The 27,173-nt window shown below is 47.4% G+C and overlaps 1 long non-coding RNA gene across 1 annotated transcript; it reads right to left on the bottom strand.

Annotated features, from left to right (window-relative positions):
- Positions 1-24,524: 24,524 nt before the first annotated feature.
- On the bottom strand, positions 24,525-26,103 carry LOC125759358 (uncharacterized). The gene is made up of 2 exons (XR_007416953.1): positions 25,856-26,103; positions 24,525-24,679 (listed from the first exon to the last, which is right to left on the bottom strand). It is a non-coding gene; the product is annotated as an uncharacterized LOC125759358 (long non-coding RNA).
- Between the last annotated feature and the right edge of the window lie 1,070 nt (positions 26,104-27,173).

Raw genomic sequence — 27,173 nt, 5'->3', positions numbered from 1 at the left:
TTCCATTGCGATCTCGTTTTTTATTATTCTTGAATGGGTGGAAACATACTGTAACAAAGGCCCTTCTCCGTTCTTGGGGAATACTTCCAGCACAAATGGTCTTTTTCAAAAATGAGCTTCACGTCTAGGAACTGTAGGAAGTTATCAATGGGCTCTTCATATGTGAAATTCAGGCCTTTGGTTCTTTTTCTGAACGTTTCCATCAGACTTGAGGTGAACGTATCGCATTCCGTGTTAAAGCCCAAAATCAAATTATCATCAACATACCTGAATATTTTTGACACTTTGTTATCCAAATCTGAATTCACAAGTCTGTCAATGTAGCTAAAAAAAACTGTGCTTAGTACAGAGACTACTGTAGATCCTGTGCACACCCCATATTTTTTTTTTGACGGAACATTCTATCTTCAAACTGTACAACCGTGCTTTCCAGGTACACTGTCAATTTTTATGAAAGGGAACACGCGAGCGTGTGGCCCGCGAGCTCCGGCGGCTGCTTGCAGCGCCTTCAGGCGTGCGCGAGAGCAACCACGATCTCTTTTCGCGTCATCTAGTGATGAATAAAACAACCAGTCATGGGTAATATGCAGCCAGCTGCAAGATTGCAACCCCCTCCCCCTTCAAGCCGATTACGCAAGAGGCCGGTCCAGCGGCGTGTCGTCTGCTGCTTGTAAACTGTTTGGCACGCGGGAGCAATCGAAACGCCGAAGCTCTGCCGCTTGGCTTTCGCGCGTTGCACTTCGGCCGATTTAGAGCGATTTAAGCGACAGCGGTGCAGTCAAGTGAACTTTCGTTCCTGGTTTCCGGTTTTCAAATCTCGCATCGAATGCTGTGGAAAACATTTTTCTGAGTAGAATCCCACTTGGCCGAGAACGTGTCACCTGTCGTTAAAAAATGTACTGGCATGTCTGAGCTCGATGCTTTAAAGTCATGCATAGTGACTTACGCTGGGTTCGTGATGAGAGCGCGAAATGGCACTGCACATCAAAGAGAAGTATAAAAGGCTTTGTCATGGTTGTAAAGATTTTGATCGATAATTATCAGTAACATAAATGACGTGAGCATGAAACATGAAAAAAATTTCAATGCGTTTATTGAAACTGGAAAAACGTCGTCTTGCTTTTGACGTCAACATTAAAAGTAAAAACAGATTATGAGAATTGTTAGTACCTGGTGGCGTCACCGTTTGCGGCCCTGACAGCTGCCATTCTAGCTGGTAGGGATTGATAAAGAGCGGCGGTTAGGGACCTGTCTCTTCTCAGCTTCTCCCACTCCTCTTTAATGACAAGCGGCAGAGCTTCGGCGTTTCACCAAAAGCCAAGCGGCAGAGTTTCGGCGTTTCGATTGCTCCCGCGTGCCAAACACAGTTTACAAGCAGCAGACGACACGCCGCTGGCCCGGCCTCTTGCGTAATCGGCTTGAAGGGGGAGGGGGTTGCAATCTTGCAGCTAGTTGCATTTTACCCATGACTGGTTGTTTTATTCGCCACTAGATGACGCGAAAAGCGACCGTGGTTGCTCTCGCGCACGCCTGAAGGCGCTACAAGCAGCCGCCGGAGCTCGCCGGCCACACGCTCGCGTGTTCCCTTTCATAAAAATTGACAGTGTACATGCAGATTAATTCAAGAAGCGTTTCTAGCGACATTATACTGCTATTACGGAAAGACACTTCATCGTTATCCCGTTCAATGCACTCTTTTACTGACTGTAGTAGAGAATCTTGCGGCAAAGAATAGTATAAGTCTTGAATTTCAACACTGAAACCTTTGTAGCTGCCTTCTTTAGGACCAGATACATAAAGTACCACCTCCTCAGAATTGTTCATGAAAAATGAGTCGTTAGGTGTCAAGGACGCCAGTATTTTTATTGCGATAGCAATTATATGGACAGTCTCGGCTGGGAAATGTCCGTCCCCGTCGCCGTCATTCACCGTATATGTATAGTATGTGTATATATAGAAAAGCCATAAAGAAAAATAATTCAGAAATTCTTTCCGACGCGCGGAATCGAACGGGCGACCTCTCGCTTTGCAGCCCGCCGCGTTAGACGTTAGGCCACGACAGCACCGTCTTTGAGCCTGCTAACGGCGAGCTATTTATATACACCATGTAATTCAGCATGCTTTCTTAGTGGCCACATATATGGCGCGACGTGCGCGCGTGTGGCGCGCTTTAAAGGTCGTCGCTTCGCTCCGGCGAACACCGTTGCTAGGGTGGCTAGAAGGGGAGGTGTGATGACCGGGCTGCAAAAGTTGGCCACCATTCGCGTGAATGCCGTGGGGCGGCGCTGTCGTCAGGGGCGCCGTCAGCGAACGTGGCCGTTATCCGTTCTCGGCAGGGAGAATGCTTCAGTAGAAATGCGTTACCAAATTATATAAAACTTTAGCTGATAATGCATTTCCTTGGTCAGCGCATAGCTTGTAGTGCGCTACTGTTATCATGCGGTTTTGAAATACGGGATACAGAGCCGAGTTATGTTCCGACGGAAAGCAAAAAACTACTACTGGGAGAGCGGGGCTTAATTATTCTCCAATGCGCTCTGATCATTTTATTCGTGCGCCTCATTACGTGCGAAAGCAGATAAGATTTGATTTACGCCAACAGAATCAGGATTAGTCCATGGCATACATGGTAATACAACGTTCGGTAGTCTTTTCAGGCTCAATTCAGAAACCAATTAAGTAAATGCAACATATTACTAGGTAAAGAAACTTTATTGTGTAGAACAGAATGCACTTGATCGTTTTCGTGGCTGGTCTCGCATCACGCAAGGCTTTATTAAATGCGAAGCATTTCTTAGCGAACTTTTGGCACTTTGAGCGTTTCTATCTACGTATCTATCTAGCCGCCTACGTCTGGGTGCTCTCATGATCGCCTCATTAACTTGGTGTAGACCAAAATTGGCATGGGAGGGTAAGAGGATTTGACGAATATGACGGTGGGGCCATGATATGAATAACGTGGAAATCCTGTCGAGTGCGTCGTCAAACCCTTTCCTCCAGACACGTGTGGCACATACCCGCTTACCACGGGCCACGGTGTACGGGTATGCGCCACAGGTGATTGACAGTTTATATACCCAGCGGCGGCGAGAACAGACAATGGTAATTTAAATGCGAGAGCATTAAGAAAAACCGACGTCGGCAGCGTTGACCCGACGAATGAAAAGAATAAAAATTAGGATCCCAGCAGGAATCGAACCAAGGTATTTTGCGTGGCAATCAGGTATTCTACCACAGAGCCACGCCAGGTCTATAAACTGGTTTGGAAAAACAGCCTATGCCGGCGTAATGTCGGTGCAACGTCGATTGCGGTTGTGGTGCGGGCTATCTAATTTTACAAGAAAGCAATAAACACTACATATGTACTCCTACGATACATGCGTCATATCAGATTAACGCCGGTGGTTCCAGTGTCGGCTCCGCTATTATAGCAGTCTAATAAACATTACATTTGTATTCCCATGATTAAACAAGCTGTATGAAACATTGTTCGACCCCGGACGAATACATTAACAAAAGTTACGTGTGATATTCACATGACTGCACCATAAAGTGCACTTAATTAGTTTCGATAATGGTGACGTATATGGTCTAACTTGAGGGCTGACGTTACGTCGTACCATAAGTTACCCTTTAAATGCCGACGTATATGGTCTAACGTGAGGGCTGACGTTACGTCGTACCATAAGTTACCCTTTAAATGCCGATGTTGTGGACGTGCCTGGTAAGCCCACGATGTGCACACCGCTACTACACTCGCGAGAACACGTCGATCCATTTCGTAACGCTTGGCTTAAAGCCCATAAAATACAGCATAGAAGTACTCGCTGACTGCTTCGCATGAAACCGATTCCCACAACGCGTGGGATCTGTCGAAACTTTTTCTTTTGACTTTTTTGTCATTCATTCCGCTGTTTCCCGAATGCTTTGCGCAAACAGCGGAATTCTCTTGAAGCGGTTTGTCAGCCCTCGGAATGGTGCGTGCCCATTTAAAGAACAGTTCTTGGCTAGTCGGTGCACGGAAAAGGGACACTGTTTCCGAAAAGATCTGTAGCCGGAATCATACCCTGGCACGAAGCACCAACGCTGAGTTTTTTTCTTTAAGGTAGACGGCATCTTTGCCAGCACACAGCACTCATGAAACAACAGCACACGCCAACAGTTCACATCAAACTACACAACTACAAACCGCCGGCCAGCGGAAACGCTGACGGCGCCCCAGACGGCAGCGCTATGATGTGCCCTAGCGGCGATCACGCGAAAGAGGACCACCCTCTCCTATTGGCCGCGAGATCGAGCGGAGTCGCCGCCTGGCGGCTACTGGCTGAAGCACGCCTAGTGTGGATTGCTCCATGCGTCGTCTGCTATAGCCGCGTTGTGTTTGCATGTGCGCGTACGTCATGCAGGGCCTCAAAAGGCGGTTTGTTCCGTTGCATTGATGCAACTTTAACCGCTCGTACATATGCTTAACACGATGTAAAGAAGCATTTGGCCTTGATCGGCTGTATATGTACTGTAATAAGATCAGTGAGTGCACTTGTCGAGAGTGCTGTGTGTGGTCGTCGTACAGTCCGTTCACGAGAGTCATATCAGTGTAGGTGCCGCTCTGTGGTTCAAGCGCATTGCAAAGTGCACTTGGCGTTGTCCTAAAGGTGAGAAGTATTAAATCTCTTGTGAATATAGCCTTTTAGCGGCTCGGTGGTTAAACAAAAAAGGCTCTCATGCACTTGCGCGTTGTGGTTAGGTGTATAACTTCGGGACTGTCGTTTATAGGTTACGCGACGAGCTTTAGTCGTGTACGGTCCTGGTCCCACTGCAGAGAAATATTTCTGTCAAGTCACGTCTGACACTTCGGTACTTAAATTGTCCCCTAAACAGAACAGAAAATGAAATGACACAAAAATCGCAAAACTGAGTTGCCTTGCGCAATTATAACTTGTGGCGAAATGTATACAAAGACACCCGTGTACTTGCGAGGTAGCTTATGCCTGTCAAATTTGCGCTTTGGCAAGTTCAGGGTCGGACGTGCGTCAGGCCTCAATCTCTTCCGCGAAAACCCTTAAAAAAAGAGAGAGCGAGCGAGAAAAATATATTCATCAAGATTAGCAGTGGCGATAAACTCGCTCACACATTTTCATCGCTTACGTGGCGAGTGAGAGCTCATAAAACGATACCCTTTACTATGCACCAGATCATGCATACACATTTGCCGCGTTTCGGTGCACGTACTTGCCCTGCGGGACACTGAGAACTGTTCTCGCGGCCGTGTAAACACAATGGAACATGCGCGAAATACAAAAGGGCTCGGGGTCTCTCGTTTAAACAGACTCATAGCCAAGCGCGAACAAACTTTGCATTCACAGCGCAGACGGTACATGAATGACACAGAATAAATTCCATGAATTAATTTTCTTCTTTCTCGATTGATTCTCGCTTAATTTTCCTGCGGAAGTGTAGGAAAATCAAAGCACAGGGAAGCTTCCCCGAGCGTTCGCTTACTGCGACCGTCTTCACGCTCGTAGTGCACAGCAGCAACAAGCATATAAATGCACACGTTAGCGAAGTTATCGCTGACTACTCACCATTCTTTCTCGTCTGCGAATGCGAATGCACCGTCGTCGAAGCGCTTGCTGCACACCATCGCGTACTTGGAAGGCGTCTTGCCGTTACGAAGCCTAACGAGCCACAGTCGGCGACGTTCCGCGTCGGTGGGATCATGGGTGGGATAAAAATGGAAGCTTATCCCTGGCTCTGTGCAGTATGTGCGGCATTGTGGCACCGAACAAAACCTCACCATCGATAACGAAGAGTTTTCTGCGGGTACGGAACACAAAATCACGATGTGAAAACAGAAGCCCCGTGCACTTCCACACACACCACAAGAAACCAGTATCCACACTAGCGGGGTGACGGCGGTGACGGTGCTGCCACCCAGGCACGTAGCGAGGATTTTTTTTTCGGGGGGGCCCAAGGCCTAATTATTCGAAAGAAAGTCTTTTCATGGCAAAAATAGAAAAAAAGGTGCCCCGGAATATAAAAGGCTGGACGAATTTCGGGGGGGGGGGGCCTCCCGAAGGCAAGGCCCCCCCCCCCCTTGCCTACATGCCTGCTGCCTATAGGTCGATCTCGCCGCGAATGGCTGGCCGCCGCGCTCAGCACACCTCCCCTTCTAGCCACCTTACCGTTGCTCTTCGCTCTACAGGGCGTGGTGGCTTTCGTGCGCTTATCTCGAGGAAAGAAGGGGCGGCCGGTGGGGTGCTTCGCTTCGCTCGCTGCGGCGGCCGCGGGATTCGCTCGCTGGATTTCAAGCAAGACGGACGTGCCGGCCGCGATGTCCTGGATTACACCTCGTAGCTCTCGCTGACCGGCGCCCCGTGACGGACTCCTCGCCCGCTATGCCGTGCGCCGCTCATCGACGGGGCCTTCGCCGATGTTGTGCACCGTGCCTCTAGCTGTGTTTCGCGGACCCGTCCCTGAACTCCCGTGACCGTTTCCCCATCTTTCCTGTCCTCTTTTCTCTTCGTTGGATGGATGTGCTCCTATCACTTTTCTCTCTATTTTCCTACTATTCTTTTATTCCCTCCTTACCCCCACCCCAACAAGGCACTGCGCCGTGTCGCCTATAGGCAGACAGAAATTAGGTGCCTTTTTCCTTTCCTTAATAACCACAGAAGAAGCGGCCGCGTTTGCGAAAGGAGCGCGCTGTTCAAGCAGAAATAAGTGACAACTGTGACACTTAGTTCGCGCTCGTCTTGTGTGTATCTGTTCGTTCGTTTCGTGCGTCCTGCTTTATGTTTTAGCAGTGCGCTTCAAGTATCGAGCTGTGACGCATTAGTTCGCGCTCATCCTGTGTGCGTTCTTTTCGTGCGTCCTTTGGGCTCGAGCGACGCGCTGGCAATTTCGAGCTGCTTTCCGTTCTTCGCGTTACATTACAATTTATTGCTATCGCATTCATTGCTTCGCCGTTGCGGCGAAACTGGGACCTTTTTTTGAGAAACCAGACACAATTAACTGCCATGAATTGTGTTCCGACGCTATTGCTCTGAACGGTACTTCTAGCTCATGCATATTTGCCGCGAAAAACACTTCCAGTGTGTGATCCTGTGAAAGAAATGTAGTTTATAAGATTCCGTTCAAGTGTGGCCGGTGTTATGTTGGTCACACTGGCCGATGCTTGAATGTTACGTTAAAAGGACACTTGGCCACTTTGAAGGGAAGGCCGGAAACACATTTAGCAATGCATTGTGCGCGTTGTTCTTCGAGTTCGTGTAGTCCTTTGTGTAACCAAACTGATGTTTTGCATGCTCATCCTAATCAGACAACAAGAGAGATTGTATAAGCTTGGCATATCTCTAGACTTCAAGGCATGTGTGTCAGTCATCCATCCGTAGCGCTGAACGACAACGAAATTGACTTGTTAAACGAGATGTGATAGTTCAACGTGTCGGTTAAACGTTTTTTGGGGTTTTTTTATGCAAAGGAATACACTATGCCGTTCTGCTCATGCGCAGTGCTTGTAGCGAGTATATAGTACTGTGTTTTCTTATTGAATGAAGGTCAGTTGATAGTCTGCGCTGGATCCTTGTGAGCTTTTCGTTTGTGTCTTCGTGTTCTGTGCGCAAAAATTTCATTATGCAGCAATAGCCCGCGTTTACGTTTTACTGCCGTCTCCCCCATGATAGCAAGCAGCGCCTCCGACTGTCGCGCGCTATATATCGACCTAGCGGAGGGATCGCGCAACGCGGCACTTTCGGTAGAGTGTACTAGAAAATATTCTAGTACACTCTACTTTCGGGCAAGTGGAACACGGCTCGCTTTTCACACCTCCCCATTCTAGCCACCCTAGACTGGCTGCACGATTCTTGTATTTTTGCTTTACCTCTCCCTGTTTGCAAGCAGTGTGACGTCACTGCGAGTGCCCCACCCTCGGAGCGGGCGCTGGTTGGCAAAAAAGTTGCGCCGGCGGGATCTTTCTGTATGGCCTGGTGTGCGACCGATGGCGGCGCTGCGAACGGCACCTGTATGACGTCAGAACGGGGATTCACGCGCTTTCGTCTGCTACGTAGGCCCAGCGCCGTGTTGAAACCACCGTTGTGGTAAATGTCAACAAAAAAGCAGTTCAATTGGTTACCTTGCGTATGGTGGCTACTGACGCTGTTCGAACAACCGTGGGTCTGCTTTTAACGTTCATTTAGAAGTAGAGTTCTTTGTTTCTTAGAACTGCGGCCGCTTGTCTCCGCGGCGAGTGCTGCGCAATGGTGAAGTACTGCGCTGTGCCTCAGTGTACTTCGTCCGCTAGTGAAAAAAGCATTAGCTTTCACAACTATCCTAAGGACCCGAAGTTGAAGAAGTAGATAGTCAAGCTCACAATGGGAAAGCGCTCCACGCCTTCATCAACAGTGTGCAGCAAGCACTTCGCGGACAGTGACTTCTGCTACCCACCGTACGCGCCACACTTAGGTAAGCTTGTGACCGTGTTTAAGCGCCTCGCCAATACTTAAGCCGTTTATTGCACGCAGGCTATAAGCATAGGCGACTTACACCAGGTGCGGTGCCGTCCCACAACCTGCCGCGAAGGCCCCTAGACAAGGAACCGACGACGCGGCCTCCGAATCGCCTCGCAGGAAAGCGCGCCTCGTGAGCTCAGCTGAGCGGCGCAGGATATCTGAGACTACGGCTGCATTTGTATGGTGTACATACGTATTTTACTTATGAAGGCAAGCGCGCACCTAGCGGACTGCTTATCATAAATTCATAAGCGAAACCTGTTGCCGCTCTTTAGGGCACATTCTCTAAACGTTTTCACCTGAGGCAGTGCAGAAACTTTTTTAAAAGCAGAGCTCTTTTAGCTTTTCGTTAGGCTGCGTGGCGTGAAACTCGACCCAGCTTTCCTTTGCCACGTTAATCTCTGTGGCCCTGTGCGTGGTATAATCAGCGATTAACTATTTGTTATATTCTAATATCCATGCGACGGCCCTGTGCGGTGTTAATATGAACTACGACGCAATGTCGTTCTCACTGAACCAACATTACGGGACAAACTGCGATCATGGGCATCGGCAGGGGGGGGGGGGTGCAACCAACAAGGCGGCACTTGCGCACTAGTTTGCAGGACGAGCGCTGCGACGGTGATGCGATCTCCGTTGCAAGCCTCGACCGCGCATTCAACAACGTGGCCTGCGTCGTACACCGCCTCGCCCTCGATGAGGCACCGCAACCTTTCACAAGCTTTATCTACATACGTGTAGATGCTGGAGAACGGCACCTTTACTCAAATATCAAAACACCCATACTAATTAGTATCGTACGGCGCAAACAATATAACGAGCGAGAACACTCACACATAGTTTCTTACCAGCAATGCGGTCGGTGGCATCGGCGCTCTCGTCGGCCATCCGGGGGCTTTCTTGACCCCGTCGATTGGGCCGCAACTAAAACAAGTGCAAGATTACACTCGAAAACATTCCTTGCAGCCGTTAGTTTGCCGTCGCGAGGCTGTTCGTTCGACATAGTTCCCGCCTGAAGCAGACGATCCGCATACAGGAGCAGCGGCTGCTGCAGCGCGGTTGAGAGCGGAGTCCCCGCTCTGACGTCACACGCGAGAGGGCGCCACTCCAAGATCTCGAGACCAATAGCAGCGCTGCGTGTCTGCACCCCTTCGATAGAAGTTTCTGCAAATTGCTATTTTCTGAAGTCACAGCTTTTAAAGGAAAGAGTCGCTGCCTATAATTACCGATTCTAATAGGTCAACATATGCCGATTTGCTCGTCGTAGATGACAGTCATAAAAAAATCTTATGCTCTTCGAAAGCAAAGGTTGTACATTTTCACGATGACTGGTGTTAGGAGAAATGTCTGCGTTGCATGGATGTGAACGTACTCAATTTCCGTTACGACATCTGCACTGCACTATTAAACGATGATGATGATGATGATGATTGATGATTTCTGTGGCCCTTCCCTTTGTAGCGGGCGATCAACGGTGTTTCCGGATCTTGACCAATTAAAGAAACTAAAAAAAGAACAAAAAAAGTAAAAAAAAGGCCGCGTATCTGCGTGCTTCGCTGCAACTGTCGTCTAAAGACGATAGAAGAGGCGCTGCGTGAGATATGGACGCCATCTGGCAATACGTCGGGAAACATGAGTGCTGTGTTGCGGGCTCGTAGCCCTGGCGCAGCAGCAGGTGAAGACCGGCGGTGACCAACGCGACCGGCGGGGACGCCAGCCAGCCCGAACACGTGGTTTGGCGCGAAGCGCCGAAGCAGAGGAAACATCCGCACTCAACGAGTACTCTCCACACACTCTTTTATTTACACGTCGCCTGGATAAAACAGGAATGCCAGAACGGCACCCCCATAGCATTCGTACAGTGCAATACGGAACCGAAATCGAAACACAACAATGAGCTCGTGCAGAGGGCACGAAGGAAGGCAAGTTTCAGCGCAGTCTCATTTTCAGCGCAGCTTAAGAAACTAGGGTCTTTAGAATTACGTATGTATGCATTTTCTATTAAAGGAACACACCACCTAATACTTACCTAGTGATGTTGCACCTCAGATATGCTTAATATTTGCTTTTTGATCAACAATGTACACAAGTATGAACCTAGTCAGCCGTTCAAGATGGCTGGCCCTTGGGCAAGTGGTTCAACTTTGGCCGGGTGGCTGAATCTTTAGCTGAATCGAGGTACGTGCCGACAAACAGAAAGACAGACCAAAATTTCTGCGTTTAAGTTCCCCAAGAAAGACTATCGTATTTAAAAACCACACGCAGAGTTCTGTTTGGTGTGACTAAAGTGTCTGCATCTAAGGTGTCACTTTTCGCTGCCGCTGCACCATCGAGGCGCTTGCCTGTCACCATCTCTCCAGTCGCCTTTTCGTAGCAGCAACATTGGCGGTAACAAGGTTTTGAGCTGCTGTGCGTGACGTCACGGATTAAGTTCTCACTCACGGCGCAAAATTTTGATCTGAGATGAATGAAAAAAAAAAGAAGTACAAGAAGGAAACACTCGTTGCCGTGCGTTGTGTCGAGGTTAACAAATCCACATGAAAATGAAAGCGAAGTTCTCACCTACAGCGTTCCTCTTAAACCACTGAGCAGCTTTGCGATGTTAAACACGATAATTTAATTATGTACATAATCTATGCACGGTTACTTCGCTGTATCTAATGCTTAGAACGTGTTTGCATGCTTACCTTGCTGATTTAGACTTGATACGCAAACTTGGAAAGTGCATTGTCACTTCATAAAGATCGAATCGTAAAGGTAAGCCAACAAGAATATGACATACCAGAACCTCCACTGTTTCCATTAACACGTATGAGATCTCCGATAAAACGCGATAACTTTAATCGGTTTTCGTATTCACCGAGTCGAAGCGTATACATGCGGCTTCGGCAATGTGAAGACATGCTGGGAGCTCATGCGTAGTCTACCTTTCTGCCTGGAGATTATGCACTTTTTAGAGCGCAGCACTTAGGCGCCCGTTCCTGCGTTGAGCGGCGTCGCCGTTGTTGGCTGGCGTCGACGTAACCGATGGAGCGAACGAGGACAAAAGAGAGCGAACGCGCAGTCTGTAGATATCACGAGCCACTGGCCTCTATAGACTATTTTACGGGAGGGTTTTGGTGCCACCATTCTGGGCTGCTAACCTTTCCGTTTTGTAGCTTTAAGAAATAAACGAACAGGGCTACGGTTGACGTTGGTGCCTTCGACGGTTGAGTTGGTGCCTTCGACATTTTTTGACCTTATCAGCTGACGTCGCAAAATAGAAAAATAAGAAAACATCCATTTAACAGCCCAAGATGGTGGCGCCCACATGTCTTACGTATCGCTTTCTTCCTCCGTCATGCGCGCTGAGCCCTCGGTCGGAGCTCGTGCGCATGCAGGGCTGGCACGTGCACTGTGGCTGGCTCCGCTTGTCTTAACGGGGCTGTCGGCGTTTCGCTTGGTCCGCGACGCCTGCAATGCACAGAGTAGTGTGCGTAGCACTCGAGCGCTGGCAGTTGCTGTGGCAATACGTAACGAATGTTACATTGCTACAACTGCGGATAGCCAAAACTTCAAACACAGTTGGCGTTGCCCCGACACGAAGCTGCGCTCAGAATTCGCATTAGGCAGTGTCGTAATCGTCGGTGATTTTTTTTTTTCTGCACACAGCGCAAACGCTGAAACGTACGCACCCGCCGGTCATCACGTCAAATTCATTTTTACCTTCACTAAAACGTCGAATCCTGATGTTCTGTCGACAACCGGTCACTGCCGCTGGCCCTGCTAGACACAACACGCGCCACTGTTTTGCAAACAAGATGTATCGTTTTCGCAAACAAGATGTAACTCTCACAGTGATGCATTCCTTCTCTCGTTTGTCCTCTGAGCGTAGTTTGGCGCGCAAGCGGAGCTCATCCGCAGTCGAAGCGGCACTCATGTAATGTGAGTGCCCGCAGCATCGAGCGGCCGCTGCTGCGGCTTTGTCAAGCGGCTGATCGCAAAACAAAGCTTGCTGAACCATGACAGCTGGCTGCGCATTTGTTGGTGTGGAGCTGCTGATTTGTGATTATGTCACGTACAAATATATTTGTAGCCACCAACTTGATTGGGGAGCCTCCGGCCCACCTCAATCTTTTTCTTCAGGACTTTTCAATAAAAGTTCTTGTCACTGTCACAAAATGTGCACATGCGTAATAACTTTCTCTCCCTGGCTCTTAAACTTGCGCGTGTATATGCGAATGACATGCGCTCTACCATTACCATTCCACTGCTGTTATAAATCGCTTTACAAATTTCAAATACAAATATATATATATATATATATATATATATATATATATATATATATGTGTGTGTGTGTGTGTGTGTGCGTGTGTAACGTTATTATAACACTGCTGTTATAACAAGCAGTTTTTTCATTATAAAAAACTGCTGATTACTTATACACTACCACTATATGATACAGGGTGCTTCACGTTACAAGAATCAAGGACGCAAACAAAAACGTGGTTAACCCCAACTAAACGAAACCAGCGACATATGGTTAGCCGTCTCGTAGCGCTCATTACGGATTTTTTTTTATATTGCTCTTATATGGTTAATAAATTGAGATCAGTAATGCAATATTTTGAATATTCACTTTAGGGCCAAATGTGTTTCATTACGTTGTAGAGGGCATTCCAAAACGACCGATCCAATTTTTTTATGGCAACGTATATGCTGCGTGGTAATTTTTTTACCCGCGTTTAAAGAAAGCCCGCGAAATATAAAATGAAACCATGTGACTGCGCTCGTGCTCTACCGTGTTGCAGCGCTCTCAATCATACTTCGAGCGACATTACCGTGCACGCGGCGCGTACCACGGCGAAATGAGCGGCTGCGGCTCTAGGCATCGGCTCCACAGCGCGACACCATTTTGACGGCGGCCCACGGCAAGGAAGTCCCTGATAAACGATCGGTTAACGGTCCGCCCCACCGCTTTGACCCCATGCTAACGCACCCTTGGCTCGAAAATGCCCGCATGAATGTCCCTAAGTTATTCTTTATCTTTCAAAGCTTTCAGTTATTTCTCACATTCAGCATTTACTCGAAGCTGTTTTTTATTTAATAAACAGCCGACGCCTCAGTATATTGGTCTAGTACGCTATCGTATGCCAGCTATAACTGCAACCGGTACTGCGAATGTCATTACACCTTTCATTACACGCGCTTTACACCGGATTTCAGCAACGCATGCAGGAAACTCACGCTTCCACTACGTACGTGAATGCGCATCACATAATTTTACCGGTATAATGTACACAATAATCACTAAATGCGATTCTAAGTAGCGAACGCTGGCCTGCGGAGACAGTGCCCAAATCTTTAGCTATAGGAGAACCACAATCGCACACTTACAGGATGCATCGATACGGTGCGACAAAGACACGCGCAGCGCCACACCGACCGCACCCTCAAAAGCGATAGAAACTCGTGAAGCATAGTGACATGTTCGCTGTTACTATTCACCAGCTGTTCATTTTCATTGCAATTCTTGAGCACGACTAATACTTGCACTACCCATTCGTTTTACATTCAGCAGAGTCGTTTCATATGCTTCCACTACGTCAGTTGGCTAAAATCGTGGACTTCCATCGGGGGAGGCAAAAAATCTAGGCGAGGCGCCACCATAGCATTCGGTCAGAACCACAGTCCTACCACTTATAAAGCCGTATCATGCCTTACTGAAACTTTTCACACCAATATTCATTCTACTTTTACACTTCTCCTGCACTGTTATTGTACGCGGAGTGCACTCGCGCATAATGCGATCAGTTCTCTTGGAAATTGACAAAACGCGAATAAAGTGTCACTTTCTGTAATAATTGAAAGCACTTGAGCGAGCGTTCAATACCAAAAAAATGCACTAGGTCCGACAGCGCTGGCGTCGTTTTAGGGAAGTTCTTGCTCGATTCTTTGTCCGGATGAGCGGTCGACTTCCGTTACGCCCGAACGCTGACCAAAGCGCCACGTTTTCCCAGTGAATGAAGGAATTCGTAAAAACTAAGTAATAAGTCCACTCTGAATTAATGCGTTTAACAGAAAAATTGCTGACATAACTTTTGGGAGATCACTACAGTGTTAAATCACCACATTGAGTCGCTGAGACGGTGCGGAATATTCGCACAAAATGAGTGCGGCGCTTGGGTAGCAATCAGACCGCTAGAGCAGCGATTGCAGCGCCAAAATAAATTCTAGTGTGGAGCATAATAACTAAGGCTGTATTCAGTTTGTGCACTGAAAGTGCTCCATTACTGCACTAGGAGCGCTCTTGCATTGAATGTGGTCAGTTGTCTTTGGTTGTGCTCAATCTTGAACGGAGTCGCCACTTTCACGAATAAATGACAGCGCTCGTAAAGACGAGAACCCATTAGAATGCTTAGGTGCAATAGGCGCTGCAGTCGCTTTGGGTACATTTCCGTTCCTCTGCCAGCGGTGGCGAAGCAGAACTGACTATGTTACTTGCATAGGTTGAATGCGCATACACGGTATTGACAGCGAGAGTAATTAACGTACTGTTATTGTTTTTTGTCTTCCCGACACACGGAAAAGCGTTTTTTAAGATAGGTCGTGTTACTCGACGTGTATCAGAAGTGAGGGCCCGGTCGCATAATATTAAAGACTTCAAAGATATTTCAAGGTACGCGTTAAAGATTTGACAAAGGACATGTATCGGTCAATTATTTTGCATAATGACAACTGGAAGCTCGTTGACTCGCCAGCTTGTAAATGGACAGGTGAAAGGTAACCGCAGTTGTGGGCGCTAGGAAACATTGCCGTTCCTCTGCTAGCGGTGGCTAAGTGCATGGACCCCTTTTTCATCATCTGGCTCACGAAATTGTAAGCCCGTATATTCTGCCATAATCAAATATTCGAAGAAATCGAATATCAAGTTGTCGAATCGGGTGCTTGATTTGTAAAAGCGCTCAATTCGTATTGAAACTCACGTATGGTCGCACTCCCTCATTCACTCGCTATCGCTTCGCATGCGGAAGATATCAGGAGTTTAATTACCATTCAAAATTACATTAACCATCATGGTACCCTCATCTAACTCTGGCCTTGTGGCCGCACACTGAAGGATCCGCTTGCGTCCCTACATCACCGAGGTTTTCCGCATTACAGCGAAATGTTTTAAAGCATGTGAAGTTACATTAACTAGTCTGCGGCATAGCACCTACGTATTAACATTTTATAGATTATATGTCATTTCGCCCATCGCGCAAGTTCTACAAAACCCAACCCAATACATTAGAGTTCGGCTGCTAAGTTCCCAAGCAAGCAAAGCAAATTCCCTTGAAGTCTTCAACAGAAAGGTGCAGATGAGAAGAGCACAAAAATATTGTGCGTACGTATAGATGCATTAAAACCCATCGAACCCGGTACAACAGAACAGTAACCACGAACTATGCACCCTTATTCTGCATTGCTTTACGTCCAGTTATACATTGTACAAGCATTAAGAAGAAATCCCTTCTAACATTGTACATCTAGGTTTTTCGGTATAATGGAATCGGTTTGACTCGCACCTATTAACTGCCCATGAGCATAGATCTCCGTGTATAAGCGCCGCTTGGGCCGCTACCAAATCGCCATGCCGTAATTAAAACGGCCCGGGTATGCGTTGATCAAAGCAGTCGAATATTCGAGTAAATCTAATATGCGCGTCTCGTCGTGCACGTAAACTGTGCGTTTAGCCACCATAACGCCGAGTGGTCTTTGCAGACTACAGGAAAACTTACAAAATATTTTTGACACTAGTATACTTACCCTCCTTACCATTTCCAGTACAGCGCACGTCCTCTTGTTGCAAAAGTCAGACATTCCACCGTTTGTAAGTAGAAATCTTTTATTGGTATACTTTTATTGGTAGGGTGTCTGTACCTGCTACTTACCCTATTGCTTACCTTTGCTGCAGCTGAAAAAAAAAATCACACGAGTACGTACACTGCGCTCACCGAATGTCGATACCACGATTCCTTCCGCTGGCGCACGATGCAGTCCAACGCACACGATTAAAATGAACGGAGTGCTAACTTCCAATTAATGTACTTCCAGTTCCACTGCTCGTGGGTCACTATTCACAGCGCCCCACGCACCGCCCACCCAAATCTGCAGAATTCCTCTTCTGCCCTTTCCATGGATGTGTCCCCACATCACAGCACAACAACCGGTTGCAGCACACACAAACTGCTCCACATCCAGCTTGGTCTTCACTTGTCTTGGTTATGAACAGCAACGCAACACTCGCCGTCGATCTCACGGCCAGTCGCTTTCACATGCACTTCTTTTAACAGCTGGTCTCCACTGAACTCAGCACAAAAACAGCACTTGCTATCACGGATTCACTTTCACCACACTTCCACGTAACCACCACATTTTGCACTACACACACACACGTGCCACCACCACAAGTGCACCTCATGCATTGCACATTTCACCACTTTTGCGTTCATCTCGCATCCCTGATGCTACGTGCACGTGTCGAACATGCGTATCACAGGCACACTCGATATATTCTGAAGACACGACGTTGACGACGCACACGTTTCACGGCTCTGTATAGCGGTAAACCTCTTGCGAACACGCACTCGCTAATTGTAGGCCACCACTGATGGTGCAAGCACGTGCTTCTGGTGGACCTCTGCTTGGATTGCGCAGCACAAACCACCAACAACGCAACACGCCTTCTAATAGGTTTACTAAAAAACAGAGAGCGATTTAGCACGCCATTCCTTCATGCGGCACCTCACACTCGCGTATTTTCACAAGCACGACTCCACTGCACACTGCCACTTTTTCACCACTACACTTCACCTATTGTAGCAGCTCACACAAAGCACGCATTGCATACGCCGTGGGAGGGAAGAACACCAGGACGGAGCACACAATGCACTTCTTGAGAACCTGGGCAAGTTTCGCGACACGGTCTCTCCTTCCTGTGGCGTTCCGCGTCGCGAACTCGTCACCGGCTACCACACACCATGCTACACGGCCAATCCATTACACCAACGCATCCCCCAGCACGCCTTTTTAAACACAGTTGACCCAACCACTTCACACCACAATGATCCACTTTCAGGTTCCTCTTTACCACAAATCTTGCAGCAGAAGCATTTCACCACATCACTGCACACAATTAAACGAGGCGACGTCACTACGCCACTTCACATCACGTGCAGATGCCACGACGACCTAATTCACCACCACACCGTCACGCACCATATCACAGCACTTTTTCACATTCCCGCAATCATGGGATTCACACCACACACCATATAAAGTCACTCACTTTTACTTGAAGGCGCTCGAACAATTGATGCACCCCACTTATGCAGGTAACTTCACAGTGCTTTCAAAGCCACGTGACAGCGAGAGATCACCATACAAATTCACCTCACCAGACGTTCCACTCGAAGCCACTTTATAACACACCAGGCCGATGCACATCACAGCGTGAAATCACCGCGCCAATCCACGTCCCATGCACTTATCCTGAAGCCGCTTAATGACGAACCAACAGACGCACATCACTATGCTTTCGCAGCCACGTCACAACACAAAATCAGCACGCTAATTCACATCACCTGACGTTCAACCTTGAGGCCACTTGATAAACCTGACGAACCAAACCGATGCACGACACTTTCCGGCCACGTGACTGCACGAATTAACAACATTCACATCACCCGCGAGCACCAGCCATTCGCTTCACCACACCGAGGCACGTACACCCTGATCGCTTCACAACTTCGCAGAATCACCACACGAGTCACGACAATGGCCCACCTCGCCTGACGTTTCGTCTGAACTGCGATGACACAAGCACTACACGATGGTTTTTATACGAGCCCACACACACGCACGTACACTTCACCAACATTAGTGCACAATAGCCCAACATTTCTTCCTGGCGATGGTTAAAACGCGCACTCCCGTCGACAAAGCGTTGTTCAGGCGCCACCGCTGACACCGATTCTGCAAGGCTGCAGCCCGACGGTCTACAAGACGAATGCCAGCTGCTTGATACATCGTTGCTCTCTGCGACAGTTGCCTCCCGACATCTCGTTTTACGGAAAGAATGCATTCTCCAAATGGTGGTCGTGGGTGGGGGAGTCACTACTTGCCGGCGTAGGTATAGATCAGCATGAACAGGTCCTGACCATTCATTTGCCAAGGCTGTGCGAAGGTAACAGCGGCTGAGAAGTGACGTCGGTGAATTGGCCTCCTTTTTGTAATTATATCAGCGCATACTTATCCTAGGCACTGATCAGAACAATGAAGGTTTCCTTCTTTTGCTTTTTAGTCACTCCGAAAACCTTTCTACACCACCCAAAGCCCGTTGCGACACTACTCGACATTACACGTTACATTGTAAATTGGCATGGCCATCTGAAAAAGAAAGAGAAAAATAATAAATTACCGTAATCTTCACTCAAATGTTACTTTAGGATAATACTGACAGCTTAAGCATTCTGGGCTCGGCTGATAACATCGCGGGCATATAAATCATATTCGCTACATCTGTCCTTAAATAACATCCGCAAATAAAAAGTTCGGAAATGATTTCCTTTACTTTCAATCTTGCTGAAAAATTAGGCGTAATAATAATTTTAAGTTTTCTAACCAGCGGTCATGAACAGTCGTTTGCCGTTTCGTCCTCGCGAACTGAATTATTTTTCTGTCAATCAACACTTCACATTCACCAGAAGCTCTGCGAAGCAACATATTTTTACCTTAACAGACACTATTCGCAACAATAAAACTGCATCATAAAAGTCCCGTGTGGAAGTTTACGCATACACGCAGCAGTACAGAACAATGAGCATGGCCGATCCTCTCGGCAATTCGCGGACACGACGAGCCCAAAGAGCTCACGTGACTAAACATCAGCTGACGGCCACTTTAATCATTCGCTAGAAGAGTCCGACAACTTGTTTTTCAAGCAAACCCATTCTCATTTCCGACTACATAACATGAATGAATGCGTCAGTACCCTCTCGCAGTTTTCCAAAACGGAACGGCACTACACGGAAGTCCTGTCAACTCCACTGACAGCTATGGCGCCAAGCAAGCGTCTAGGCCTAAGCATCCGCTACACTAAGCAGATTCCTACGATTACCAGGTCGAATTTATTTGGCCGCTTGTAAAGGGTATCCGCCTCACTTCTTTATCTATTTCAGTTACGGGCGCTGCGTTTTAATATAGCGCTAAACTTGTACAGTGCCGTCCACTCTTAGGGTGAACACGGCTCAGCGTGGCCGCGCTCTGCGGAGCGCCAGTGCATCCAGCCAACGCCGGTGCTGGCGCGCCCGTGATTGCTTCCCTGTAGTACAGCAAGAGGAGCACGTTCCCAAGCGTCTGCGCCGTTTCGTTTCGATGCGCAGAGCGCGGCCATGCTGATCCGTGTTCACCCTAAGAGTGGACGACACTGTACACGCTGACGCGAGCGCTAACCATTGGCAGACAACGGCGGGCCATTGTAACTGACGCCATTCTTCAATGTTGACTAGAAGACGTTTACAAACATTAGTTTATTGCCAACAAGTTTTCCTTTCTCGTACAACACGCAGACGCACATTTGATACGTCTATCATACATATTTAAGCGCGAAAATTGCATTCAGGTTCACGCGGTTAATAACCCAGCTTCTATGAACTTCCCCCTTGTTGACCGAGAGGAGACGACGCCATTTTGAACCCACTCAACTCCCTACCGATGCACGGGCCAACAAACGAAATCATACAGCACGACGGTGACACTCGATAGGAGGAGTTTATTTCATGGTCACTAAACATTACCGAGGCGAGCCTGACGTTCCAATGCAAACAAGTAGTAATCGTCAACGAAAAAGCAAGCACTAAGGAAACGGTCAACCTACCTGCATCACGTCGTCGCAGCGAATGGTGCAATGGCAGCAATGGCGCATTTGCAACGTCTTTCATACCTCGGATGTCCCCATACTCTACCCAAACTCCGTAAAACTCCCTATCCAGTTCAGATCTCCCCTTGTTTTCCTGGCCTCTGAGGCTCGTTCGCCACACTGTAAACGGTAGACTGCATTTATTGTTTCACTGCAACGTAAGTATGGCTTGTGAATAACTTCTTATCACTCGTCTTCAATGCCTGAGTAAGTTGGTGAGCACAATACTGACCCTCACTATCTTACGCCGTGCCCTCACTGTCCGAGGTACACACACCAACTCTTCCCTATATGTCATAGATGCTTTAGTAATAGGGAACGTTGTGAAGATATGTTTTTAGATGGCCTGTTATTTTGCCAACATAAATCTTGCTGTTTTTAGTGCCTACATATTTCGTTCATTTAGCTTTAGGCATAAACTTCGGCCCGTTGGCGGAAGCCTCCTCGCGTTTCCGAAAACACGACTGGTCTAGCCTAGGGCACTTTCCATTTCTTTTCTTCCCCAGAAACGTCAAGCATTGCTGCCAATGGGTATTTGAGGTTGCTGTTTGCTTCCTTTTTTTTTATGTGAGGAGCAGATTACAAGCGTTTGTTCACCCAAATTGCTGTTAACACGGCTCTGTTTGACCTCTGAAGTATGTGGTCTGTAACGCGACATTGAGATTGGAAAACCGCAATCCAAACTTTCGAGCTTGGATCGCTATCCAACCGCGATTCGAACCAAACAACTGTGCACGCGGACCATCAACCTGCCGCTTATCAGGGACGTCGGCGCTTCCTTGCCGAGTGCGGCCGTCAAAAATGCTGACGCACTAGGAAGCCGATGCCTAAAGCCGCGGCCGCTCATTTCGTCACGGCCCGCGCACAGCATGACGTAGCCAGGGGGAGGGGGGGGGGGAGGTTGGGGGGCTTAAAACGCCTCGAAATTTTAGAAATTTGCACGTATATATTCACGCGCACATATAAACCTACGCACGAACATACACAAAGTATGGTTGGGCTCCCCGCCCCCCTGAAAAAATTCCTGGCCACGCCCCTAGTCAACGCGCCGGTCGTTCCGCTCGAAGCACGTTTGAGAACGCCGCAGTACGGTAGCGCATAGGGTAGAGCCCAGCACGGGCGGTGATTCTTGGCCCGGGCTCGGCCCAGACTCGGCCCGGGCCCGGAACTCGTTCAAGTTTACCCGCCCGAGCCCGGTCCAGTGACTCAAAGCGAGACCCGTGCCCGGCCCGAACCCGAGAAAAATTTTTTTCTACCCGGCCCGGCCCGGCCCGAACGCAGATTGGGCCCGACAGGGGCCCGATTTACTAATCTGGGTGGTGTTGCCCGAGCATGGAATCGACAGCCAGGTGTTTAAGCGGCAAATATCTACGCTTTGTTAGCGCATGTTTCGCTAACAATTATACTTTAACCTACGGTAATTTCTCGTTAAAGGGGCTCACGGTGAAAACAGTTGAGCGGACATACTAGATACAATGAATGTTTGTTCAGCAGTGGTATACTGTACCTATTTTTTCTGCAATTACAATGGGGATCATCAAGGGCGTTTTGTAGCAGATAATATTGTGGCAAGGAAAGTGATTTGCAGCATCAGTTCAGTTTCGATAGGGAGCGCAATAAAAACAGAAGACACAGAAAACAGAACGCCGTTTTCATTTTGTTTTTATTGCACTCTCTGTTGAAATTTAAAGCATGCTCTAACGACAAAGCCGATCGTGCACCCTTCTGGATATGTAGCCTGTCTTCAGCATAGTAGCACCTTGCCACAGGAAGAGAAATAAAGGAAGAAAGCCGAATTTATTACCTTGTTGTAAATACACAAACCTATAGATAAAAATTATAATGAACCGCATGCACCACGTGTACTTTTAGAAATACGTATGAGCAGCCAATAGGAAGAAAAAAAAAACAGAACTGCTAGAATATACAGTCTATAAGCTTTTGTGGCGTGTTTTATAGTTCATTTCTTCACATGTTATTGTGCAAAAAAAAATCTAATTATGAAGAGATTCCGGCTTTAAGCACACCATGCGCTGTTGCATCACATATCCTGCCGCGCTAAAGTTTCTCGCACTGCTTGCGCTAGCCGCAGGGGTGCACCTACCTTGCGAATTCTGAAGGTGTCGTAAGTCGTTGTTCTTCCACCACTGGAGCAAATTTAGAATATCTTTGTGAACCTCTGTAGAATAAACATAGCTGTCCAGCTCATCTCTTCATTTGTCTCGTTCTCGAACGTCGTTCCACTCTTCATTGTCATCTATAAAACTCTTCTTTGAGGGCTTCTCCTTGCCGTTTTCAGCAGTGTATATTATGCACGGTTGCCACCGTGCTCTTTTTTTTTTTTTCATATTATAATGGTGTGTGCCTTCCTAACGATGTTGTACGGGTAGATGGTGGTCATTAGACTCCGCGGGTAAAATTGGCATGAGATGCACGAAGCGATTTCGATCAATTTTCGGGGTTCGTTACCAGTTTGGTAATAAAGGCGTGAATAAGCTTCTCGTCGCTTACTCATTGGATGCATATGGTTCGAGGTAAAGGGACACCACCCGGCACGGAATTCATAATGGTCTTTTTTCAAGCAAGTTATTTCGTCAAGTGAATATACTTTGCCTCACGTCTTGTTTAACGGACCTATGCTATTCCTGCACATTCCAACGCTGTTGCGGCAGTATCATGTAGCTGTCGCACTATATATATAGCGCAGGGGTCTAAAACACGCGGCCCGCGACCCGCACATGACTGTCTTCGTCCCATTTTTTTTCTTTATAACTACGTTTTTAAGCTACACAGGCATGGCAGGGCTAAATGATTTTTTTTTCGTAAGGCACCTCTTGCGGTCACCATGAGTTGATACATAACCGTTAAACAAAACTCTACATTTCAGAACCAGCGTCCAGATTTTAGTCATTTTTGGAGATAGGTATCCCGATGTTGTTTGAATTCCGCCGCCGAATACCCTTCAGAAATGACCCATATAGGAGATATGAAAAAGGTCTTTCAAATGGTGGTGGTAGTGGTTCGAAAGAAAAGGAAAAAGGCACTTATTTCTGCAGCCCAATAGGGAGCACAGCGCAGTGCCTAGCTGGGTAGGGGATGGGGAAAAAAGGAAAAGTAGGAAGAAATAGAAAATGAAGTGATCGGAGGTCGACAGAAGGAGGAGAGATAGGAAAGATGGGGGAGCGGTTTAAGGCAACGTTAGCTGACATTTGGTACGACCAACCCCATCCACCCCCTTCCGCTCTTATCTTCATCACTGTCCTTTCCCCTGGGGGAATAAATTTTCGTGAATGCGGCCCGTTAGCTGAGGTGAGTTTGAGAACCCTCCCACATGAAAATGGGATGTGAATTCCCAGCTGGAAATCGGGTTTCCAGCCTGGTTTTCAGCTGGAAACGGCTCTTCAGGCTGGGAATTTTCCATTCCCAGCTGGAAATGGTATTTCCAGCAGGGAATGAAACCCATTCCAGGCTGGAAATGGTATTTCCAGCATGGATATGGAAATAATTCCCGACTGGAAAGCCATTTCCAGCTTGAAGTTTCCAGTTTCAGTTGGGAAGTTATATTTCAAGCTGGAAATTTTTCCGGCTTCAGTTGGGAAATAATTTGCTCAGCATGCAGTTTTCCTGTTTGAGCGAGGAAGTAGTATAGTTGACAAAAGGAATTCCAGCCGCCCAAAGATTGATCTTCATACAAGCCCAGGTGAAAATTTGCAACTGGGAATGCAACTGGTCCCAACTGGTCCCAGTTCAAATGGTTTATGGAACAATTCCCAGTGGGGACCAGTTGGGTCCCCACTGCAACTGGTCCCAGCTGATCCCAGTTGGGTCCCCACTGCAACTGGTCCCAGTTGCTTCCCCACTGTAGCTGGTCCCAGTTGTTTCCCCACTGCAGCTGGTCCCAGTTGTTTCCCCACTGCAGCTGGTCCCAGCTTGTCATTGTTTTTTGCCCGCTTGTCCTATTGTCCTTTTTTGCCCTATTAGAATTAGCCTTGAGTGTTTCATGGGTGTCCCGTCGTCATGCAGAAGGCCTGCAATATAGCAGCGCCCATGCAATGATAATCACAGTGGATGAATGAGGCATACGTTCAAATATATTTTCATAATCAAAACTACAAATGCTTATGCTGGCCCTTCATGATGTCGGCGACCATTTTGCCAAGGCAACTATGTCTTGTGTCACTTTCTTCTGGGCAGCTGCAGCGGCACTCGAGGAAATGCCTTCAAAATTCTGAAAATAAACAGAGCCATGAAATCAGAAAAACCGTAACACTTCTTTATTGAACTTTAACTTTGATAGCAATGTGTACAAAGTTGGGGGTACAGTGAAAAATTATCCAGACCTGTGATTCACCGCACATGTTCACAATGTTGCGAAAGGCTGAGTGAAATATTACACACCCAACTATGGCTTATTGCGTAAAAGAACACAGCATATCTGCAAAATTTTGCGGCAACCGAGGAAGGAAATTAGAAGAGAGGGCAAAAGAAAAAAAATGAGTGGTGCCTTATCCTGTCTACATGCTTGCGTCCTGTGTTCTTTGAGATTCACCCAAGCATGAACTGCAAACTCGCCCAAGCTTATACATTATGTGGTTAACACTGAATTACTGCAAACTATTTCAATAATCACTTACAATCTGTATGGTTATCTTTTTCGGGATGGTGGTGACTATTATGCATAGAGCATGCCACTAAATGTCAACTTAAAGATGGCATGAAGTAATTAAATTAAGCTATGGTAGATTCACGATGAGGCAGTCAGAAAGATATAACAGACTGTAGTCAAGGCAGCCTAGTTTCCATATCGTTGCAAGCCCAACACAGCAGTCAGGCTGCAATGAGTTGGCTAAAACACGTGCTGCACGTTACATGCTTATGCAATTAAGCCAACAGCATTAATAAACCGCACCAATGAACATATGTTACGCACATTTTGTAACGAATTATATCGTTCTTATGATGTTATGTTGAACAAGTTTGATAAGCCGATTGGTGCGCACGCCAACGCACACACCGCATCGACTAGAGCGTTTTAATTAAGAGGCGATAAACGCGTTTTTGGCTCAACACGCACGCTGAGCATAAAGTACACAAAGGGTTTGCGAGACTTCAACTACACTCACGAGCAGGGCACCGGTCCTTCAGCCCTGATCTACGCTTATGTTTCTTTGTGCATAGAGTCAAACACAACAACAAACTGCAACAATATATGTGTGCAATAATTCAACCTCCATTAAAGCGTCTGAACTGAAGCGTCGCTGGTCTCGCTGTCATCAGATACCAGAGACGGAGGACGGGGGACTTGTTTTCCCGATCTTTCTGCTTCGTCCCACGTTTTTAATACAAAAAATAAGGGCAATATCAAACAGACTAAATAAGAGTAAATACCATGCACTCAACTCACCGAACAATCGGAGCACATGGGCCTTGACGTAAGCTTGTCGTCTTGCCATTATTCTTGGTGCCACTTTGTAGAGTCATAATCCAAGACATTTGTGGCTGAGTTCTTATGGTGCACGTTGAACATAGCCTTCACGTTCTCGTCGCGGAAATACACTAAAGCAAACACCGTGTAAGCAGGCTTACGTGTAGAGATTACACAAAGCGTGCGCCGAGTTAACTATTTGGCTTAGCTTGGCTGGCTTGGCCGCAAGCTCGGCTTGTCTTCGTATCGGGCGAGCGCGGATGGCGCGCCGGACGCACGACGTTTGCACCACATTATTTTCGCCTGTATTTTTATAGCGCTACTTGTCTTGCTTAGCATAAATTGCTGTAAAATTTAAATATTATTCAAAGCTTCTTTTAAAGGTTAGGACATTCTGTAGAAGCAAGGAACGTGAAAAAAAAAAAAGTTCATAACAATTACCACGCAGCATCTCTGGCGCCACGTCGCGCACCGCTTCACTTTTTTGGTCAATCGGCTGTTTCTATGCCGGTTGCGGTCTCATGGCAGTTTCTATGTTATTATTCTATGGTGTTTAACACGCCTTCGCTATTTAGGCGCTGCTGTGTTGTCGATTCATTCGCAAGCATCGTGCGTTTGCACATTTTTCTTTAGCGTGCTTTACCAGTGCCTGTTTACCGCAGGGCAGGTACGGAGACACTGTACTGTCGGTCGACACGCAGTTTTTCTATAACATTATAGCCGCGCGAGTTGCTGACAGCGTACGTTAACGTGATTAGATTATCAAAGTGGCATGATTAGAAAAGCTACGTGCTAACCACGACGGTAAATATTTCCGAACGGTAAAGCGGCGCTGAAAAACCCTTTCGTTGCGCCACGTGTGTCTCGTCACCCTCGCTCGATCATGATCTTGGTTTTAACATGAGAAGCCGATCGAGTGCTCTGCTCAACCGCGGTTAATGAAGCGGAATCACTGTTTATTTGGAGCCTGGATATCAGGCCCGTAGCCAGGAATCTTTTTTTTTTTTTTTGGGGGGGGGGGGCACTTGGTGAAGGCCTGACTATTCGAGAAAGACACCTATTTTCATTATTTTCGGTAAAACACCCCATTAGGCAGCGCACAATTGGGACCACTTGCTTCCAATGTAACTGGTTAGGGTTTCCAACTGGGACCAGCTGCTTCCAGTTCAACTGGTCATGGTTCCCATTGGTGGCCAGTTGAGTTGTAACTGGGACAGCTGCTAACTGGAACCAGTTGCAACTGGAATCAACTGGGACCAGTTGAGTTGTAACTGGGACAGCTGCTAACTGGAACCAG

The sequence above is a fragment of the Rhipicephalus sanguineus genome, chromosome 1 (genome assembly GCF_013339695.2).
Source record: "Rhipicephalus sanguineus isolate Rsan-2018 chromosome 1, BIME_Rsan_1.4, whole genome shotgun sequence".
NCBI classification, from domain to species: Eukaryota; Metazoa; Arthropoda; class Arachnida; order Ixodida; family Ixodidae; genus Rhipicephalus; species Rhipicephalus sanguineus.
This window is presented reverse-complemented; position numbering and strand designations above follow the sequence as displayed.